This window comes from Pagrus major, chromosome 2 (assembly GCF_040436345.1).
Source record: "Pagrus major chromosome 2, Pma_NU_1.0".
Classification (NCBI taxonomy): Eukaryota; Metazoa; Chordata; class Actinopteri; order Spariformes; family Sparidae; genus Pagrus; species Pagrus major.
In genome coordinates, this window is record NC_133216.1 from 27,625,940 (window position 1) to 27,641,160 (window position 15,221).

Consider the following 15,221-nt stretch of genomic DNA (forward strand, 5'->3'; position numbering starts at 1 on the left):
TGAGGATCCAATCTTCAGCACACATCACTCACCCAGCAGCGACAGGCAACACTGGCTCACATGTGCAGTAACCTTTCCGTTAACATGCACACCATGCCTAAAAGGAGGGAAACGCGAGTGGAATTTGCTTCAACTAGGTGGGCATATTAAAGAAACTGTTTTGCTTTAAAAAGAAAAGGCCTCATGTCCCATTTAATCAATACTGACAGTCTGACATCAGTGGCAATGTGCTACAATGAGAGACTACTGGTGACAGGGTAGGCAGTACGTTTCACAATCATTTCCAGTAGAAGCAGCCACAAAATGACCTACCTGAAACCCACTGGGACAACTGAACCTGATGGGAAATGTTACTACTTTTCGTGCACTTCATGCTGCTCAATGAACCATGTCAGGACGGAGCAATGAAAACAATTGGTGGATTATTTTATTTTATTTTTTGTGCTTAATTTTTATCTCACACAACAATGACGGAGCAATAGGGAAACACTGAACAGTATTCATCAGGGGTACTAAGTGGCACCAAAAAAAATTATTCTCAGCCAATGACATTCATCCAAAATCATTTAACTGGCCTTCAAGAACAACTAAACATGAGTGGCAGTGATTTAAAAGAGCAATTCAATTTAGTGTGAGCCACTCAAGTGATTAGACTCTATTACACAGTGCAAACACAAGGGCACTGCTGGCCTTTTAAAACAACCTGCTGTCCCGTAAAGCCCAGGCGCGGCCATGCTCAGCACTGGATTGCTCTTAATGGGATTTCACAACATTAACATTCTACTGACTCAGCATCAGACACACTGGCTACAGTGCCCCTTTGCTGAAACAGTCCTGACTCTGAGTGTGTGTGTGCGCGACTGGGAGAGTGAGTGTCTCATGGGCTGGGTGCACAGTGTGGGCCATTATTAGACATGCTCTGACTCCCTCCAAGAGATAACTATTGTGTGTAGATCCTCTGACAGACACTATCTGGAGGAAAAAACATCACCTGACATGATGCAGCTGACTGACTGTAATTCATGAGTGTAGCAGCTCCTGTTTGGAAATAGAGTTAAATGCTAGGGATGAGCAGAGTATTTGGCTGAAACAAGTGCTTGCACAGATAAAGTACTTTTTACGAGCATTTGTATCATACAAGTAAAATGTATCAATATCTGTACACATGAAAATCAACTGTGCAAACTCATCACAGAGCTCTGCCTCCTCCCCAACACACTGCAGCTCTGCTGCGCCCCACACACATGCACAGTGTCACTATCATCACATTCAGCCACTATGTTCAGTGTCGACAGGAATTAACAGCTTGCGACTCTCCTGTTGTCTCTGCTTCTACACCAGGTTACGTTCTTCCGTCTGCGCGCTCCTTCCCCGGTTTGAAAATATCTTCAGTAGAGTTACTTAGAGAACTTGGAGACTTGACACTTGGATGCAGTGCAGTCACACGTTACAGCTCTTGCCTCACGCTGCTTCTTCCTCAGTTTGAAAAATGTCTTTACTCAGCCAAGCGCTTTCCACAAGAACACATTATTTTATTTTAGGTTATATGGCGGGCCTGCCACTTTTTTCTCACTATAGCTCATCATATGAATCAAAGAAGATAGTCACAGATCCATCTAACTCAAATGCAGGTGCTTTGGAAAGTGTCACATCAGTCTTGAAAAAAGAAGCAGCCTCAGAGCTTTCTCGTTAGTCAATTGACAGAAAATTCATCACCATCCATTTCAACAGTGAGCAGTCTAGCCAGCATTTGTCATTTTCCAGATCTTACAGGTGAGTAACATTGATTATCTGGTTACCATGTTCTGCTGGGAAACCTTGGGTCCTGACATTCATGTGGATGTCATTTGACACGATTGACCCACCTGAAAACATTTGCAGATCAAGTACACCCCCTCATGATAATGGCACTCCCCAATGACAGTGGCCTCCCTGCAAGACAATGTGACCTGCTACACCACAAAAACTGCTCTGGAATGGCCTGTGCAACATGACAAAGAGCTCAAGGCATCGACCAAATTTCACAGAGCTTATGCGTGCATGCATGCATGGTGTGTGGATGGATTCAATTTCTTTGGAAAAGAAAACACTTGATTGCGACAATGGCAGAAGGAACTGTGTCATCAAACCAGTATCAAACATTACTTGTAAATAGTATCCAGCACTACAGCTCATATATGAAATGTTTGTCCACATTGAAATGCCAAAACAACAGGAAAAAGTTCAATCTATTGTTCATCAGCCTCTTTTGGTCTACAAACAACAAACTGTAAAAACAAAACTGTGGAAAATATGTGCTGCCTTAATTAGGAGATACCATCATATTTGCCAGATCAGGCTCTGATCAAAAAAGTGCAGTTGCTTAGTGGTAAAAACTTGAGAACTTGTTGTGAGTATTGGATCTCTCAAGGACATCTAGAAAAAAAAGAAGAAGAGCTGGCGCAAACCTCATTTTCATGATCAGAGTTAGTGCCTGTATGTCAGCAACGGGACACTGAAAGGAAGAATAAGCTGTTGTTACCAGCTGGGATGCTGTCATTACAACCGATTTGCTACTTGACACAGGAGGGACGATTAAGTACCACAGCAATCATTACTCACCTCATTTGTCAGCATTCATTTCCCAAATATCCTGACAGTGTTGTTGTGAGCATCACCAACAGTGCATGGCTACTCTGTCAGGCTCCTGCAGCAGATTAGCCATGTTAGACGTTAATCTCCAAGACAACGCGCCAGTTTTCTACATGGTGTAAAAGTCACTTGTGTGCTCGCCTTCAGCAATCTACACTCATTCTTCTATTTCATATGTTTAGTAAACCTTAATAAAAGACTAATCTCATTCTATTAGGAGAAATCTGATTTGCTATGATTAAGCAGCAAAACCTAGGTGGAAAGGGAAATAGGTTTCCACCTTCACACCGTCCAACAGCAAACCAGGGCGAAGGAAAAACAAACAATCTTTGTTGAGCATGACTTGCTGTGTGCATTACAGCTGGTCCAGTACTGGATTTTTCAGCCGGCACTGATATGGATATGGTTTCTGTATTGACATCAGTCAATAGTCACGTAATGTCTAATATTAACAGTCAAATTTGCTGTAAAAAAAGAAAAGTCTTGTGTAAACTCTAACACAAACATACGCAGGATGCATACACAAAAACGTATCAGTGACTGGGTTGCAATCAACTGTACACAAGTTCAGGTAAAGTCAACACATTGGTCCATCCTTTTGCTTGAAAGTGGCCAAGAGAGACCAATGCCCTTTAAGTTGCTTCCTGGGAGACTCTTGATGAATTAAACATGACAGAACTGCTAACCTCTGAATACCGCAGACATGGGCACGTTTATGCCACCCACCTACACGGTAACAGGAAGGTCAACTGAAGTCACAGCGGCCACAGGGTCAAACCCCAGATGGTGAGAAAGAAGAGTGCAGGGGTCATTCTTCTATGACAGGATTGTATGAGCCAGCTTTTCACAGTAGAAAGAAGTTTATCAACACTCAAACCATTTGTCATTCTGACTATGGAGTTGTCCTGCGGAAACTGCCCACGTGTTAAAAAAAGATTTTAGGTTTTTGTTTACTGTGCCAACCACAACTGAAAACGAGACCAACAACCACAACAGTGAGCCTCGCTACCACATCAGCCAGTTATGTTCTCCATCTCACCATCTGCTGTGGTCCACCCACACAAATCTCTCATAACACTTGATCTGGACAGTAGCCTGCAAATGCCCAGGAGGGCAACGCAGATGGTGTGGTTGCAGGCCAAGCATTTAGCCTCTGAATAGCAGGCAAATTTAAAATCGAACGGGCACTGAAGGAAGTCAAATAGTCCACCTTTTACTGCTTCTGCAGCATTAGTGTGCCTTGTTTGCTTACCTGGAGTAAAGCCAGCCTGTGCCCAAAGCAAAGCCTGCAAAATAGAAACTGTCTGCTACTGCTTAGTTTGAAAACTTCACAACATATAAGCAACTTCAGATGCTACCAACAGAACCATGCCCGACATTAGGATAAATTAATTCAAGGGAAACTGGTTTGATTTGTTAATACAAAACTATTCCTTCAGGCAGCTGACTGGTGTGCAGCAGGACACACTGCGACATGTGAACACTTCTGTGTTGCAGGAAGAAAAAACAGCGAGCCAAAATCTCTATTCAAATTCTGGCACTTCACCAACCTGCACTTCAATACACGATGTACCATTAAAACACAATCGATTAACTTGCATTTAATGGGTCACCTGAGTCTTCTTGGTGTTTCGGCACATGAATGATTTCCCTGACAAGCAATTTAGGTCAGTACATACAGGCTGTATTTGTTTTTAATTGACTCATACCTCCTGCTGCAGCACCAGTCTGAGGTGTTAGTTTAGTGCGTGAGAAAAAACAATTCAATGATTTTAGTAGTTCAAAGTAAATAAAATGAGCGACTAGTTCTAATAGTTTTATACCGGAATTTGTGTTCATGCTAAATAGTAGGAAAGTGTCTCTCGTTTCATTCCTCTTGGTGTGTTTTTGTTGGTCAAGCAGCGAAGTAGTGCTAAAATCAAACAATATTAAATGGAGTTTGGTAAAACAGCTCCGTTCTCCCGACAGGGTGCGGAGGGGACGTATCGCTGCCACAGAAAAACACAAGAGGAAAGTTTGAGACAGGAGTTTTTTCGACTTCTAAACGACAACTTAACACAACCACGGTGCCTTGACAGTTTATTTCAGCGTCTATTAAAAAGAGAAAACATTCAAACTTACCGTGCGGTATCAGCTACCTTCCAACCAGCGTATCCGAGGCAAGAAGCGAGAAAGGAGAACCGACAAAAGCTTTTCACGACACCAAGTTTCCTCTTCCCTCAGCGAAAAACCAGCCAGTCTCACTTAAGACGCGGCGTGACATTTAATGAGTAGAAGAAAGTGTTTAAAATAAAGCAACAACAAAACAAAAAAGACTGCCTCTGCTCAGTCGGTGCGTGTCTGTGTTGACGAGCTACGGGCGGCTTTCTTTGTTCCTGCTGCCTGCAGCTTGCTCCGTGGATATTATCACCGCTCGTGTGTCCCCCACAGCCGCTGATTGGCTGGCGGCTCGGGATCAAGGAAAGGTGACCGGTGTCAAGTTAGCACGACTCGCACCACGTTTTCCGATCACAACATCCACGAAGACACACACGCACATCCCCACACAGGCTGTTATCGTATTCCGTGCTTTTGCATCTATTACGCATGTGTGGTGTCTCGTCGCAATTTATTCATTTACACCCGCTGAGTGTGTGTTTGTTGCTGAAAGTTGTGTTTCCTAAACGTGAGCGATATTGTGCTTTTATTTTGTATGGATAATTACGAAACTTCCTGTATTCTCCCAGCTGTTGAGAAACTTGACGCAGGGTGGAGACCACTTCATGCCTTACATAGTTTTATTCTGATCATCTGCAACTTTTGTGATTTACTTGCGCTTAAAAAACAGTTGGATTACAAATACATTGCTTCTCATTTCTACACAGACACGCTTGATTCTATATTTCATTTGTAAAAGTATGCAGCCTATAACTATCTTGGACATATGCATTCCTTACATAAAGCCTACTTTTACTTCCCTGTGCATTTGATTAAAGTGCAAACTGAGTTTTGTATGCTTTCAAATATAATTCACGTTCAGTGGAAAAGAACCTCTAAGCAGTAATTAAGTAGGAGCAGCTGGATTTACGGATTAAACCCAAACTAATGGGTTAGCAGGCTTATTTCTTGCATCTAATGGCCCTTAGCACAAAAAACATCTACACCAGCTTGTGTTTGTTCGCACCCAAGTGTGCTTAGTGCCCAGAGGTTTCACTGTAAGAACTGTGACCATAGCCAATATTATGTAAACAGTTGTGCAACTGTTCTGAATATTCATTCCCTTTCCTCTGTCCCAGTCCAATTAAGAGACACGTCTATTTGTACCTCACCTTCAACAGTATACAGCAGATTTAAACAGGACCAGGCAGGCTAAGTCGATAATAATTCCCAGGATGAAATTAGGCTCCATGTGAAAACTAGACCAGTGGCTCCCTGAGCAGCTGTCCTCAAATCAATTCCAAAGAGAAGTGGAGGACTGAAGTTGATGGGTTTAACACAGCAGAGACCACTTGCCTCTCGATGTAAAACCCAATTGAATTTCTCCGATCGTCTTTAGGGAATAGTTCAACATTGTGATAAACTTGCTTATTGGTTTTCTTGCCCAAACTTAAAGGGAACCTCCGCCAATTTTACTCATTAAAGTGTGTTTACAGGCCTTGGGGAGTACTACTGCGTATGTAAAAACAAAAAGTAGTGTAAAGCCTTTTGTGGCTCCAGAAGAAGCTACGTGTAATCTGATAAATTGCCTCCAGTGAAGTCACTCAGTGGCTATGTTGCATTGTGGGCAATGTAGGCACAGGGGTTTTTCCTGCAGCTTCCCCTGGAGCCACAAAAGGCTTTATACAGTTTTTCATATCTGCTGTAGTACTCCCCAAGACCCTTTAACACACTTTAATGTGTAAAACTGGTGGTGAAGCTGGAGTTAAGCTTAGCCTATCATAGCATTAGAGCTGGGATCATTTATCATCTATCTGCAAAGTAACTAGTAACTAAAGTTATCAAATAACCAAAATGTAGCAGAGTGTCATTATAGACAGAATGCAAAAAGTCTGTTGCAATGCAAACAGTCAGAGAGTTACAGCATCTCTGGTTAATCTCAGTGAAACACAGTTTCATCTGAACGTGACTCACAGCTCTCATGCTGCGAGTGTGTGAGAGCATGCATGCAGTGGATCTGGTGTTGTGCAAGAGCAACTTTTGTGCATATCTATTGTTTGTGAACGAGGCTGTGAGACCGCGAGTTAGGATGCGTGCGTCGGCCCGTCTGCCTGCTTTTCAGTGCTGACTTCAGAGAACGCTGCCGTGGCTGTTCTCAGCAGCTCACACAGAATCCTCCCCAAGTCCTCCGACAGACACTTGTTTTCATTCTCTGCCTTTTCATTAAGTCGTCTGCCTCACTTCCCCTCGCATCTACCCTACTTTTTTAAAATCCATTCCTCACGTGTCACCCCTCAATCCTGTGGGTCATCCTCTCTCCAAACGGATTGTGGAGCCGGTCATGACTGGATGGTGCGCTCAGTCAAACAATGTCACTGAATCACCATGAGCATTTCTGCGTCTTAGAAAGTATAGGGGAGTACTTTGTCTCAACTTGGCTGAACTGCATTTCACTTTGGAGCCCATATGTAGGTGATTTGTGTTTGTGTGCATGTGCCACAGAGAGATGTCCCTAAATTCACCCGAGCCAGTGTGCTTCTCACAGCCAAACACAGCGGGGGGAGGGTTCACACAAAGCCAAAGTTAAGTGTGCTCATGTGTTCTGTGAACGCATCCCACTTCAAATGTTCTACTCCAAACTTTTGTCCTTTTGGTGATTGTTGGAAATCAATAATGCACTGTGAAGACAGTATGGACCATTTTTCTTTTTATATTAAGTAGTTGCAAGGAACTTGCAGTCCTGGCTGTCCCTGTGGAAAAAACACAGTATGAGCACCACTGCTTACTGTAATAAAGGTGTTATCATGGCTAGCACGTTCATTTGTTTTGGGGGAGAGTAAAAGAAAGATGCAACATTTCGTTTTGAATCACAGGTATTAGCAGGATGCAAAGTGACGAGGTAATGTATTTATTTGTGAATGTGTAAGATTAAGAATAGTATGACAATAGTGAAACAAAGTAAACCTTTTTTTAGTACTGTTACCGTTAATAATTGAAGTCTAATGACAATTGTACCAGCCCCAGCTGTACTTTGTTTTTTGTGCTAATTAGCAAATATTGGCACGCTAAACTAAGATGCTGAACATCAGTTTGTTAGCATTGTCATTACTAGAATGTTGACGTTAACAGATTTAAAACACTGCTGTGCCTTTATGATGCATTCATGCAAAAATGTGCATGACTGGGAGAACGGAAAACCTCTCATATGTCCAACTTGTTGTGAGATACAAACAAGAACTACATCATCTTTTTAAGTTAGTTATTCACCCGTGTCTGTTTTTTGGTTGGTTGGTTGGTTGGTTTGTCAGCAGGATTACACAAAAACTACCTAACAGATTTCCACAGGACTTGGATGGAGGATGAGTCTCGGCACAGAATAGAGCCCATTAACTTTTGGTGAGGATCTGAATAAAGGGACGGATCTGATTATTTTTTTCTCACCTTCTTTAAAATTGGGAGATAGGCCTTTTTTTCTTCTTTCTTTTTTTTTTTTGTTGACATTTTTGTTATGTCTCAGGGAATAATGTTTGGATTTTGATGAAAAATATCAGGCATATTTAGATAGCTGTTATCCATGAGGGAGTACAAAAGGCCTTGGTGGAGGCATGCTCTCTTCTCAGTGCCATTCTAGTTATATTACTGGCTTTTAAGAACTGCCGGCAGTGATGGTGCTGCAACCATGTTGCGAGCAGTCTTTCGGCACACAATTATACAATTATAGTTCTTTTCACACTGTGGAAAATATCAAACCTGTCAGAAATCCCTGATATTTCCAACTCGGGATTACAATTACAGCTTGGAGGCTGGTGTGAATGGTGTTTCCCACTCAGCTGCTCAAATATAGCTTAAGTACACAGAGTCTCACAGAGCCACTGAAGCGTGGCTGGAGACTAGTGAACAAGAACAAGAGTAGATCAAGAAAAAGGTTCTAAATCAACAAAGAGAATAAAATACCAGACAGCAACTAAGACCTTAAAAGGTACAGTATATAGCTGGGTGACTTTACAATATCCCTCTGATCACAGAACAATCATGTTAAATAAGAGTTAAGTGCTTGGAGATGAAACATGCAGATTCCTTTTAATCCATGCACGCAATGTGGTGTTCATAATGCCTTGCTCATGTCTGCTATCGTTGTTTTTTTCCACCTCGACAGTGTGGGCCGCGGCAGATATCTGAAAACAAGAAGAGAGAGGATTGTTTGTCTGAGTCTGGAGCAGCTGCTCACGAATCCAAGCAACCAAGTATTTCACCCTCGGCTGTAGCTGCATCAGGCAGACAGACGTGCGCTGCACAGCCTGCTCTGGCTCGAGTTGAAGTTCATGTGTTCAGCCAGTCAGTAACTCACCTGGAGGAGACGGTCTCTTAGACACAGCTGAGAGCCTCCAATTACTGGTTGGGGTTAGAATGAGGCAGTACAGGAGAAAATGTGGAGATACAGAGTCTCCAAGGGTGTGGACAGACAGATTTCATACATTGATCTCATTCTATGGTTAAGTTTTTGGTTTTAAATGTAGCCTAGATTGAACCATAATTGAGATATTTCATTGTCAGAGAAAATGATACAAACAAAGAACCATTTTCTAATTCAACATAAAATCATCGGTGAACAAAGCTTAACTTGACTGATTTTGCACATAAAAATCAGTTGACTCGTCACAAAGATTACTACTCAGATGTCTTCTGTGGCTCTGAAGCAAGTTTTTTTAAAGCAGGACTTTAACTTTTGAATGAAGAAACAACACATTCCTTGCCTTACACCACATATCCTGTGTGAGTAGCACATGGTGAAACGTCTTGCTTTTGTACTCCCATGTAAACGCCTATTTTGTGCTGCGTCAGGCAGTTCACAGCCAAAATAGACCTGAAAACGATCTGTGGACAGTCATATTGACATCATACCAGCGTTTCACTACAGATTTACGTCCGTATCTGGAGAACATGGCATGTAAAGAATACACACAATAGGTGAAGAGCAGTATTTTTCCAGTGCCCTTTCTTTTTCTTTCTTTCTCTCCCTCCCCCTCTCTCTGTCAGCGAGGTAAGGGAAATCACGTCATCATCTTTATTGATCATTTTCAAAGGCAAACTCTATTTAGAAAGCTAACACTGGCAGCGCTGCAGCAGCAAACTTTAATTCAGAGGAAATAAATCTTGCTCGGTTCAGTACACTCAGGGGTATTGTTGCTACTGTCATACTTGGTCAAGTCTGACCTCTTATGGTGACTAATGTGAGCTGGAACTTTAGATATTGCTTTTAAAGTCTTATTAACAAGTCAGTTCACTGACTCTTTTCCACTGGTGCTGCTGATAGATTAGGCTGTAGCAATTAGAAATATCCCTTAATTGTCTTTTGGCGTCAGTGGTTGTCGCTTGTAGCCAAAGTTCTGTCGTCAAAGTCTCAGCGAAGCAGCAGCGCCTTTAGCTTTCATAATGTGACTTATGTCATAGTGAAACTGAAAAGGCTATATAAGTAAGGAATCAAAGCAGGCATGGCTTAGCAGATACAGAGTTGACTGTTGGCTGGCACCCACACCTTCCTCAATGTGCCATAGTGCAAGTGAGAAAAGAATAAATCAGAGCACAGTGAAAACATTTGGGAGATGTAAACAAAGTTTTTGCAGGATGAGACCCAAAAAAACACACCGACCATGATATCGCTCTGCTAGCTGAGACCAACGAGCTGACGTGTTGGTCACAAGTTTGATTTTATTTGATGGAGCTAGCTAATTGCCCCAAATCACTTTTTATTGGTTGAAGATGATGATTAAAACAGGTTTAAATGTATTTTACATTTCATTGTCTCAAAATTGTGATGATGCCACTTCTAATATGGCTTTAGACCTAAACTTCATAACAAAAAGCCTGTGTTATAAACTTGGATGTGAACTTCTGCGACGCTACTTTTGTATTACAGCATCCAGAATCCACGTAGCATCCAGTGTTTTTGTAGCTTGACCCACAGGGACTGAAAGTCAGGATACCTCAGTCTATGTTCCTTCAGTTTTGACCATCCTTTTTTAAATCTGTCTCTTGTAAAACCCCAAGAAAATGCAACGGTAAATAGTAAGGGTGCCGTCTGAAGGGCAGCTGCATGCTGCCTCTGTCTGCAGGACCTCAGAAATGAGAAATCACTTCAGTGGAAGTGGAGATTGGAAAGTGTGAAGCCAAAGCGATAGGCTACACAAAAGCTGCCAAGGCAAGAAGATGAAAAGCTTGATATTTATATAAAGATTGAAAACCACTTTAATCTGTACGCATAACCCCAATACAGATTCTGTCCAGGATTCCCTTTTTTTTCATGATTTAGCCCGACAACAGAAAACACCACAACACAGAGCCAAAAGAACTGTCAAAATGGAAACTGAAAACGGGAAACTGCATTTTTCTGTCTCTTTCCCTGCCCACCTTTCTCTTCTACTCCAGTTCAGAGGTAAACAAGGTGCCAGTCGTAACACTCTACTGGCCCCATCAGGTTTTTCACTGTCGTTTCACATTGTGTCCCTGCTGCTCAATTTAAAAGTGAGGCAGAACCAGCACCCGGGGCCTTTTGTATTATTCCAGGAACGCTGGCGTGGCTGGCAGATCGTGCGGCATGTTTTGGGAAAACACTCCTCCCTTTCAGTTTGACACAAAGTAAATACGTGCGGTGTCTGACTCAGGCTGGTCCTGCTGGAGCTAACGTGATGATGTGGTGCTGTTGTTCAGGCCAGGGACTGAGCTGTGAATTAGGTAAATGTGTTTTTCTCAGCTCAGGCTGTGCCATCATTCGTGTGGCTTATTTCTGTCATTCATTCTTTCTTTTTCAGTCAGTTTTTGCATTACTTGGCAAAATGTACATGTAGCCGTCTGCCTCACTTCGTGTCACAGCTGCTGTCTGAGGTACAGAATACAGTTACACATTTGGTGGTGGGTCTTCACTCTCCCATCCTGTGGAACGAGGCAACAGCAGGCTGTAATCTTTCAGTATGTGCTCCATTGAGCTGATGGTGTGCTGGGAGGAGTCAGTGGCAGCTCAACACCACCACCTGGTGGCTGGAAATCTACACATAAAATGCAATTGTACAGTTTTCTCAATTGCTCAAGCACATCTTCTGAGACACGGATACAATTGTTATAACAGTACGATCACCACAACAGTGACCGGCACAAAACTTCTGCATGAGGCTGCCACCCACTGAAAATATTTGAACCAATGGGTAAACTAAACACACAGTTTACTTTGTTTCACCCTCATCAACGGCCTCCAGCTGACTGAATGAATTCATGTCATGCAAACACCAGTTTCAAGAGTTTATTCACAATTTTCACTCGTCGGTGTTCGCCCGTCTGGTTTGTCCTCAGCTCACAGTGCCTCATATGTAGCATTAATGTGAAAATACACTAATTAAAGTAGCGTAAAATCACATTTCAGATTCACATATATTTGGAACGGTTTAGAAATGAAAACAGTGAATCGCCTACAAAATGCAAAAGTCTAACAGCACAGTGCAACTCTGCTTCATTTTTCTGCAGCCAGCTTATAAGGTCGTTTGTTCCTCCTTCTGTTTTTAAATCCACTTCTCCGTCTGACCCTGGCATCAGAAACAGTAGGGCCCATTGGCCCCTTGTCACACACAGTGTTAACCCAGGGTTAACCTGAGCCCGGGGTAATGCGATTCACACTGCATGTCAACTAGTGCTGGGTTAAATGTCTGTTGGAAGAGGCAACTGGATGTGTTACGACTGTTTATTTTCGCCCTGTTGCCCGTTAATTTTCAAGGGATAACCCTGCTGTAGGGCCCTAGGCTAAAGTCACAGTTCACCAAGTATTATGCCAGTGTGAAAGCTTCTACTTTCTTCGCCTGGGCCGAGGAAGGTTCTAAGAATGCTCTAAGCATTTCACACTGTGGTGCAGTGTGAAATGCTTTAGTTTGTACTTTTGCGTGTTCTCCTGTGTGACCAGGCTGTTGTCCTTCTCTGTGTATGTATACACTTGTGGCGTGTTGTGCTTTTACGCAACATTAATGGGGAATCTGGGTTACATTTGGCTATCAATAATAATTAATAATTAATGATTATCAGGGATAATTATTAACTATGATAAATAATAAGATCCAATTTACATTAGATCGCCTCGGGAGCACCACCCTTGAGGAAGGGAGATGATAGCCAAATCAATAATTCTGCCTCATAAAAGGTAGTAAACTGTTAATTTGTAACTCTGATTAATAATTAACTTATTAACTACAACCAAAATAACCACAACAGCTAGTAATGATCGAAGGATTTCAGAGATCTTGACAGAGTAGAGGTTGGCAACATCCACTCTTATACAATATTAAATAGACAGCATGAAGGTTCAAAAGTCTTTTATTTAACACAAAGATGAAAACACAATCCAACTAACATGTACTATATACAGGTGTGTGTGTGTGGAAGAACCAAGCACAATGGTGGCTAGGGTTCAAAGTGTCATGCGCACGGCATAGACAAAGAAAGACTACAAACAAAATGGCTGATCAAAGAGGACTACAACGTGGCAGACGAGGGTTGGACTCAGGTCCAAGATGGTGGATCACCACCTGTTTCTGTGATAGGAGAGAACCAAGAAACAATGGTGGTGCTCACACCATGTGCTCACCAACATCACACTGAGGTGTGATATGGTCCGGGCTGAAGGAGTGTGTGTGTGTGCGTGTGTGATGTGGTGCCAGGTGAAGAGAGATGGTTAGTTGAATGCAACCCTGAGTCTGTGTGAAGCATAATTCAGCTAACATCAACTTAGCTGTCTAAATACGAGGCTACTACATGAATTTAAAGTCTCTTTAATCAGTATGATTGACCTAACTATTTGTGTGTGAACGAGGTCACCCATGATTGTAGCGATGAAGCCCACAGAGAAAGGGCTCATTACTAGTTATTTAACTGTGCAGTTCCCCTCAGCTCAGTGGAGCTCTACAACTCTCAGTGACCTTGTTCTGGTTTAATGTTCCCCAACTTCACTGTTTCCATCCAATTTATACTCACCTGTATTGTTTTTGGCCGAAGCAGCAAAACGTTGAAAAACAATTTGAAGCTACCTGCTCAGCACCAAACACACAAAGCTAGCGACTAGCTCATTAACATAGCGGAGCATTTAGCAGCTAACCGCTGTTTCCCTCAGGAGCTGCTGGAGACCAGAACAGAGCTTAAGGGGAGGTAAATGTTTGACTGGAAACATGACTCCTAGCATGTTGCTTGTAACTTCTTCTTCTTAACATGTCTGCTGTGTCAATTTAAAAGGTGACAGTCAGTTTTATGTTTAAAGTTTGCTGCTGCTGTCTGTTTATACAGGTTTAAAAGTACAATATGTAGGAATTTGCCACCTTTTGAATTCATACAAATAAAGGGACGACCAGAGGACCCGCTAACTGGGATGGGGCTAGCTGGTTAGCATGCTAAACATGCTTTGCAAAACAATGCATAGACGTCATAACATCAAAACTGTTATGCCTTCAGATTGTGTTGATAATTTTAAAGGTGTATTATGTAGTTTTGGGGAAGAAATTTTAATCAGAAGAGAAAGATCTAAAATGACTGATTTATTTTATGCCTAAACAAATAAACAAACTATCTCTGTTTTCATGACTGAATTAACTGAATAAACAAACTGACCTTAAAGGACGACACAATTTCATACTGTTTTACTTTGTTTATATGTGGCGGACCCTGCCACCTTTCTAGCTTCAAACAGTGTTCTGGGGGCCTTATTTTCCATTGAGAACAGCTTTTATTTAGTTTATTCAGTTATGGAAATAATAAATATTTCTGAGTTTGTATTATTACCTCATTAATAATGTACATTCTAAATTTGTGAGTTTGAAATTCTTCTCAAAAACTACATAGTGCTCCTTTAATGAAGTTTTCAATGTTTTCAACCAAAATTCTTACATATTGGACCTTTAAAGACTCACCTTCTCACTCACTTCTTTCATTCAATGATGAAAAGATGTAACGCTGGGTCACTTGGAGATATTTCTACTACTAATTTTAAATATAATAATAATAATAATAATAATAATATTAATGATAAAGTCATTCTGTGTAAAGCAATAAGAAAGGCATAGGATGTGAGAAAATGAGCTGTGACACTGAGTTCCAGTGTTATGAGAATGGGGATCGTGCCTAAGCATATATCAACATGGACAGACTCAAGATTTCCTGACACCAAAATATACTTGCACTCTTTCCATTTTATTGGCGTTTTGTTTTACAAAAACAGGTATGAGAAAATGCATAGACAGAGCCACACTCATCAGTGACAACATGGAAAAAAACAAAGGGTGTCAGGAGAAGGCAACAATTTATTTAAAAAGATAAAAACAACACTGTTTGCAGCTATTCCTCTGAATGCATACATACTCCTATGGTCACTTACACACAGGACACGACTGAATGACACGTGACTGTCATTTAAGCAAGCACACGCAAAA

General features: G+C 41.7%; 1 protein-coding gene across 1 annotated transcript in view; it reads right to left on the bottom strand.

Moving 5' to 3' along the window:
* The window catches only part of LOC141012166 (SPRY domain-containing SOCS box protein 4-like), a 45,837-nt gene extending 40,790 nt beyond the window's left edge, over positions 1-5,047 (bottom strand). Inside the window, exon 1 of the mRNA XM_073485574.1 lies at positions 4,753-5,047. The gene's annotated coding sequence lies outside the window, so the exon portion shown is untranslated. The remainder of the gene's footprint in view (positions 1-4,752) is intronic.
* Positions 5,048-15,221: the final 10,174 nt, after the last annotated feature.